Raw genomic sequence first — 7082 nt, forward strand, 5'->3', positions numbered from 1 at the left:
CCAATCTAGGCAGCCATCAACATACAAACACCTAGACAAGACACTACCCCATTAAACCTACAAACCCCTAGACAAACCAAAACACATACTTCACCATGTCACACCCTGACCTAACTAAACTATTAATGAAAACAAAGATAACTAAGGCCAGGGTGTGACAGGTCCAGAGGAGCCTATGGGGATCTTGGCACCCAAATGCTCCTAGAGAGAAGGGAGAATACTGAAGCATGTTGATGACAGTTCTACAGCCTCCATCAGAGGCCCAGGCTTTTGGCAGAGATGGTAAAGCTCTCTTTTCTGGACTGCAACATTGTAATATTGTGCCCTCCATGGCACTTCATATACAGTGCAGTCGGAAAGTATTCAGACCCCTTCACTTTTCCACATTGTTACGTTACAGCCTTGTTCTAAAATTTATTAAATTGTTTTTTGTCCCTCATCAATATACACACACACACACACACACAATACCCCATAACGACAAAGCAAAAACTGGTTTTTAGAATTTTTGGCAAATGTATAACAAATACAAACTGAAATATGAAATGTACATAAGCATTCAGACCCTTTACTCAGTACTTTGTTGAAGCACCTTTGGCAGCGATTACAGCCTCAAGTCTTCTTGGGTACGACGCTACAAGCTTGGCACACCTGTATTTGGGGAGTTTCTCCCATTCTTCTCTGCAGATCCTCTCAAGCTCTGTCAGGTTGGATGGGGAGCGTCACTGCACAGCTATTTTCAGGTCTCTCAAGAGATGTTTGATCGGATTCAAGTCCGGACTCTGGCTGGGCAACTCAAGGACATTCAGAGACTTGTCCCGAAGCCGCTCCTGCGTTGTCTTGGCTGTGTGCTTAGGGTCGTTGTCCGGTTGGAAGGTGAACCTTCGCCCCCCAGTCTGAGGTCCTGAGTGCTCTGGAGCAGGTTTTCATCAAGGATCTCTCTGTACTTTGCTCCGTTCATCTTTCCTTCGATCCTGACTAGTCTCCCAGTCCCTGTCGCTGAAAAATATCCCCACAGCATGATGCTGCCACCACCATGCATCACTGTAGGGATGGTGCCTGGTTTCCCCCAGACGTGACATTTCGCATTCAGGCCAAAGAGTTCAATCTTGGTTTCATCAGACCAGATAATCTTGTTTCTCATGGTCTGAGAGTCCTTTAGGTGCCATTTGGCAAACTCCAAGTGGGCTGTCATGTGCATTTTACTGAGGAGTGGCTTCCGTCTGGCCACTCTACCATAAAGGCCTGATTGGTGGAGTACTGCAGAGATGGTTGTCCTTCTGGAAGGTTCTCCCATCTCCAGAGAGAAACTCTGGAGCTCTGTCAGAGTGACCATTGTTTTCTTGGTCACCTCCCTGACCAAGGCCCTTCTCCCCCGACTTTGTTTAACACTTTTTTGGTTACTACATGATTCCATATATGTTATTTCATAGTTTTGACATCTTCACTATTATTCTACAATGTAAATAAAATAGTGAAAATAAAGGAAAACCCTTGAATGAATAGGTGTCCAAACTTTTGACTGGTACTGTACATTATGGAAAACATGTCTCACACTCAGTCATAGTTAGTAGAATAATGAATGCATTGGCAAGATTTTGGCACCGTCAACTTTTAGAAGGTTAGCAGGAAAGTTAATAATTTAAACCACCTAAATATACTCCCATTCACTGTATCACGTTTCAGGAGAAGACCCAGATGTTGACAGTGTCGAAGTAACAAAAGGTTATTACAAAATCAGGGGGCAGGTAAACAACAGGTCAAGGGCAGGCAGAGATCAGTAATCCAGATCAGAGTCCAAAAAGTACAGAACGGCAGGCTGTCTCAGAGCAGGCAGAGATCAGTAATCCAGATCAGAGTCCAAAAAGTACAGAACGGCAGGCAATTCGCCCTTTATTTTTATTTTTAATTTTTTTAGTGGCAAAGGGTAAAGTCTACAAAACCTAGACCACTGTGTTTATTATAGATTCAAGTTTTGGAAACATAAAAACTGTATTGAGATTAAATGTTTAATTGAGGAGAAAATGTGCAGAATGTCTCACTCGATCTCCATCTTCTCCCGCCACTTGGCTTCCTCTCATCACCATATTTGGTATTGAGTTGAAACGTCAACCGGATGCTTAACATTTATACATCAGGTGAAATATCTGGCTCATTGTTCTATCTGTGGTGTGGTTGTGTTATTAAATGGTGGGCAGAAGCTGAAAAGAGTGAAGTTAATCGAGGAGGAGCAGATTTGTTTGTATTATGACAGCAAAATACTCTTATGATGACTATAACATTTGTTGGCACCTTCAATTCTTGCACATTTTCTCATAAAAAGTATACTGAACAAAAATATAAATGCAACATGCAACAATTTCAAAGATTTTACTGAGTTACAGTTAATATATATATATAAGGAAATCAGTCAATGTAAATAAATGGATAAGGCCCTAATCTATGGATTTCACATGACTGGGGAGGGGTGCAGCTATGGGTGGGCCTGGGAGGGCATAGGTCCACCCACTGGGGAGGGGTGCAGCTATGGGTGGGCCTGGGAGGGCATAGGTCCACCCACTGGGGAGGGGTGCAGCTATGGGTGGGCCTGGGAGGGCATAGGTCCACCCACTGGGGAGGGGTGCAGCTATGGGTGGGCCTGGGAGGGCATAGGTCCACCCACTGGGGAGGGGTGCAGCTATGGGTGGGCCTGGGAGGGCATAGGTCCACCCACTGGGGAGGGGTGCAGCTATGGGTGGGCCTGGGAGGGCATAGGTCCACCCACTGGGGAGGGGTGCAGCTATGGGTGGGCCTGGGAGGGCATAGGTCCACCCACTGGGGAGGGGTGCAGCTATGGGTGGGCCTGGGAGGGCATAGGTCCACCCACTGGGGAGGGGTGCAGCTATGGGTGGGCCTGGGAGGGCATAGGTCCACCCACTGGGGAGGGGTGCAGCTATGGGTGGGCCTGGGAGGGCATAGGTCCACCCACTGGGGAGGGGTGCAGCTATGGGTGGGCCTGGGAGGGCATAGGTCCACCCACTGGGGAGGGGGGCAGCTATGGGTGGGCCTGGGAGGGCATAGGTCCACCCACTGGGGAGGGGGGCAGCTATGGGTGGGCCTGGGAGGGCATAGGTCCACCCACTGGGGAGGGGTGCAGCTATGGGTGGGCCTGGGAGGGCATAGGTCCACCCACTGGGGAGGGGTGCAGCTATGGGTGGGCCTGGGAGGGCATAGGTCCACCCACTGGGGAGTCAGGCCTAGCCAATCAGAATTAGTTTTTTCCACACAAAAGGACTTTATTACAGACAGAAATACTCCTCAGTTTCATCAGCTGTTCGGGCGGCTGATCTCAGACGATCCCTTAAGTGAACAAGCCGGATGTGGATGTCCTGGGCTGGTGTGGTTACACGTGGTCTGTGGGATCGGCTTATGGTAGAGAAATTGATCTTCAATTCTTCCTCTTCTTTCGCTGTAACTTCCTCCTCTTCCTTCACTGTAACTTCCTCCTCTTCCTTCACTGTAACTTCCTCCTCTTCCTTCACTGTAACTTCCTCCTCTTCTTTCACTGTAACTTCCTCCTCTTTCTTCACTGTAACTTCCTCCTCTTTCTTCACTGTAACTTCCTCCTCTTCCTTCACTGTAACTTCCTCCTCTTCCTTCACTGTAACTTCCTCCTCTTCCTTCACTGTAACTTCCTCCTCTTCTTTCACTGTAACTTCCTCCTCTTTCTTCACTGTAACTTCCTCCTCTTCCTTCACTGTAACTTCCTCCTCTTCCTTCACTGTAACTTCCTCCTCTTCCTTCACTGTAACTTCCTCCTCTTCCTTCACTGTAACTTCCTCCTCTTCTTTCACTGTAACTTCCTCCTCTTTCTTCACTGTAACTTCCTCCTCTTCCTTCACTGTAACTTCCTCCTCTTCCTTCACTGTAACTTCCTCCTCTTCCTTCACTGTAACTTCCTCCTCTTCTTTCACTGTAACTTCCATATTTTCTTCTTTCACTGTAACTTCCATATTTTCTTCTTTCACGGTAACAGCTTCACCCTCTACTTGTTTTTGTATTGTAACATCCTCCTCTTCCTCCTCCTCTTTCACTAGAGCTTCTTTCTCCGTCCAGCAGACCTCCTCTTCTTTAGCAGGAGGAGAGTAGCTTAGTGACCTCATGGTCGGAGATGTTAGCTAGCTAGTTAGCATTAGCCTAGTATTACTTAGCCAGATAGGAGGATGTTAGCTAGCTTGTTAGCATTAGCCTAGTGTTACTTAGCCAGATAGGAGGATGTTAGCTAGCTTGTTAGCATTAGCCTAGTGTTCCTTAGCCAGATAGGAGGATGTTAGCTAGCTTGTTAGCATTAGCCTAGTGTTACTTAGCCAGATAGGAGGATGTTAGCTAGCTTGTTAGCATTAGCCTAGTGTTACTTAGCCAGATAGGAGGATGTTCGCTAGCTAGTTAGCATTAGCCTAGTGTTACTTAGCCAGATAGGAGGATGTTAGCTAGCTTGTTAGCATTAGCCTAGTGTTACTTAGCCAGATAGGAGGATGTTAGCTAGCTTGTTAGCATTAGCCTAGTGTTACTTAGCCAGATAGGAGGATGTTAGCTAGCTTGTTAGCATTAGCCTAGTGTTACTTAGCCAGATAGGAGGGTGTTAGCTAGCTTGTTAGCATTAGCCTAGTGTTACTTAGCCAGATAGGAGGATGTTAGCTAGCTTGTTAGCATTAGCCTAGTGTTCCTTAGCCAGATAGGAGGATGTTAGCTAGTTAAGATGCGCTACTAGCCTAGTGGTAGGCTATTCTAGCTATTCAGCCAGCTGATTAGTAACTTACATATGAAATAAATGGGGTAACTATCTATACAACATATATTTTCTTAAACACAGTGACACCGAAATAATCTCAAGAGCTATAATGTTTTGGCTATGTTGTCTAGCAAGCTACCAAAGTCAAAAACATAAATCAGAACACAGCCTCTCTATTCTCTCATGGGATTTCAGGTCCTCTGACTGGGAAAATGTATTTCCACAATGAGAGCAGTGGTATGTCTTCTCCTCCTGTGTTTTAGTATGTTGGTAGGGCTTTTCTCCTGTGTGTGTTCTCTCATGCTTTTTCAGGCCCCATGATCGGGTAAAACTCTTTTCACACTGGGAACATTGGTAGGGCTTTTCTCCTGTGTGTATTCTTTCATGCACTTTCAGGCTCCCTTGATGGGTAAAACTCTTTTCACACTGGGAACATTGGTAGGGCTTTTCTCCTGTGTGTGTCCTCTCATGCTCATTCAGGCTTCCATACCACATAAAACTCTTTCCACAGTGGGAACAGTGATAAGGCTTCTCTCCTGTGTGTGTTCTCTCATGCCCAACCAGGGCCCCTAACTGAGTAAAACTCTTTCCACAGTGGGAGCAGTGGGAAGGCTTTTCTCCTGTATGTATTCTCTCGTGCATTTTCAGACTCCATAAATGAGTAAAACTCTTTTCACAGTGGGAGCACTGATGTCGTCTCTCTGGTTTGGCCGTCTCTGGGTCTGGTTCCCCTGAAGGACTCTTCCCGCTGTCAGAGTGAGAGTCTGGTCTCTCTCCTGCCAAAGACAGACATATAATTTAGCTAAACAGCGACCTGAATGAAACCTCCACATGATAAAACCGTCTTCCTATGAGGTTTAATCCAGACTATATCCCACAATAGCCTGAGGTCAGTCTTCACAACACAATAAAAAATAAACTTGAGATGATGTAGAGCTTAAAATCTAATCTTGCTCTCATGGAATGTCATGTTTTAGGCTGATCAGAGCTCTATAATAATAGATAATGTCATGTTTATAGGCTGATCAGAGCTCTATAATAATAGATCATGTTTATAGGCTGATCAGAGCTCTATAATAATAGATAATGTCTTTTTTTTTTTTTTTGTCATTTAGCAGACGCTCTTATCCAGAGCGACTTACAGTTAGTGAATACATATTTTTTTATACTGGCCCCCGTGGGAAACGAACCCACAACCCTGGCGTTGCAAACGCCATGCTCTATCAACTGAGCTACATCCCTGCCGGCCATTCCCTCCCCTACCCTGGACAACGCTGGGCCAATTGTGCGACCACTGCGCCACTCAGGAGACCTGTCATGTTTATAGGCTGAGCAGAGCTCTATAATAATAGATAATGTCATGTTTTAGGCTGATCAGAGCTCTATAATAATAGATCATGTTTATAGGCTGATCAGAGCTCTATAATAATAGATCATGTTTATAGGCTGATCAGAGCTCTATAATAATAGATAATGTCATGTTTATAGGCTGATCAGAGCTCTATAATAAAAGATCATGTTTATAGGCTGATCAGAGCTCTATAATAATAGATAATGTCATGTTATAGGCTGATAATAATGCAGTGCATTCGGAAAGTATTCAGACCCCTTGACTTTTTCCACATTTTGTTACAGCCTTATTTTAAAATGCATTTTTTGATTTGTTTATTCTGATAAATCTAAACACAATATCCCATAATGACAAAGCAAAAACAGGTTGTTAGAAGGTTTTGCAAACTTATAAAAAAACAAACAAAAACAGAGATACCTTATTTACATAAGTATTCAGACCCTTTCTATGAGACTCGAAATTGAGCTCAGGTGCATCCTGCTTCCATTGATCATCCTTGAGATGTTTCTAAAACTTGATTGGAGTCCACCTGTGGTAAATTCCATTGATTTGACATGATTTGGAAAGGCACACATCCTGTCTATATAACATCCCACAGTTGACAGTGCATGTCAGAGCAAAAACCAAGCCATGAGGTCGAAGGAATTGTCCGTAGAGCTCAGAGACAGGATAATGTCAAGGCACAGATCTGGTGAAGGTTACCAAAAAATGTCTGCAGCATTGAAGGTCCCCAAGAACAGAGTGGCCTCCATCATTCTTAAATGGAAGAAGTTTGGAACCACCAAGATTCTTCCTAGAGCTGGCCGCCTGGCCAAACTGAGCAATCGGGGAAGAAGGGCCTTGGTCAGGGAGGTGACCAAGAACCCGATGGTCACTCTGACTGAGCTCCTCTGTGGAGATAGAAGAACCTTCCAGAAGGACAACCATCTCTGCAGCATTCCACCAATCAGGCCTTTGCGG

The sequence above is a fragment of the Coregonus lavaretus genome, assembly GCF_964263955.1.
Source record: "Coregonus lavaretus genome assembly, contig: HAP1_SCAFFOLD_93, whole genome shotgun sequence".
In the NCBI taxonomy this organism is placed as follows: Eukaryota; Metazoa; Chordata; class Actinopteri; order Salmoniformes; family Salmonidae; genus Coregonus; species Coregonus lavaretus.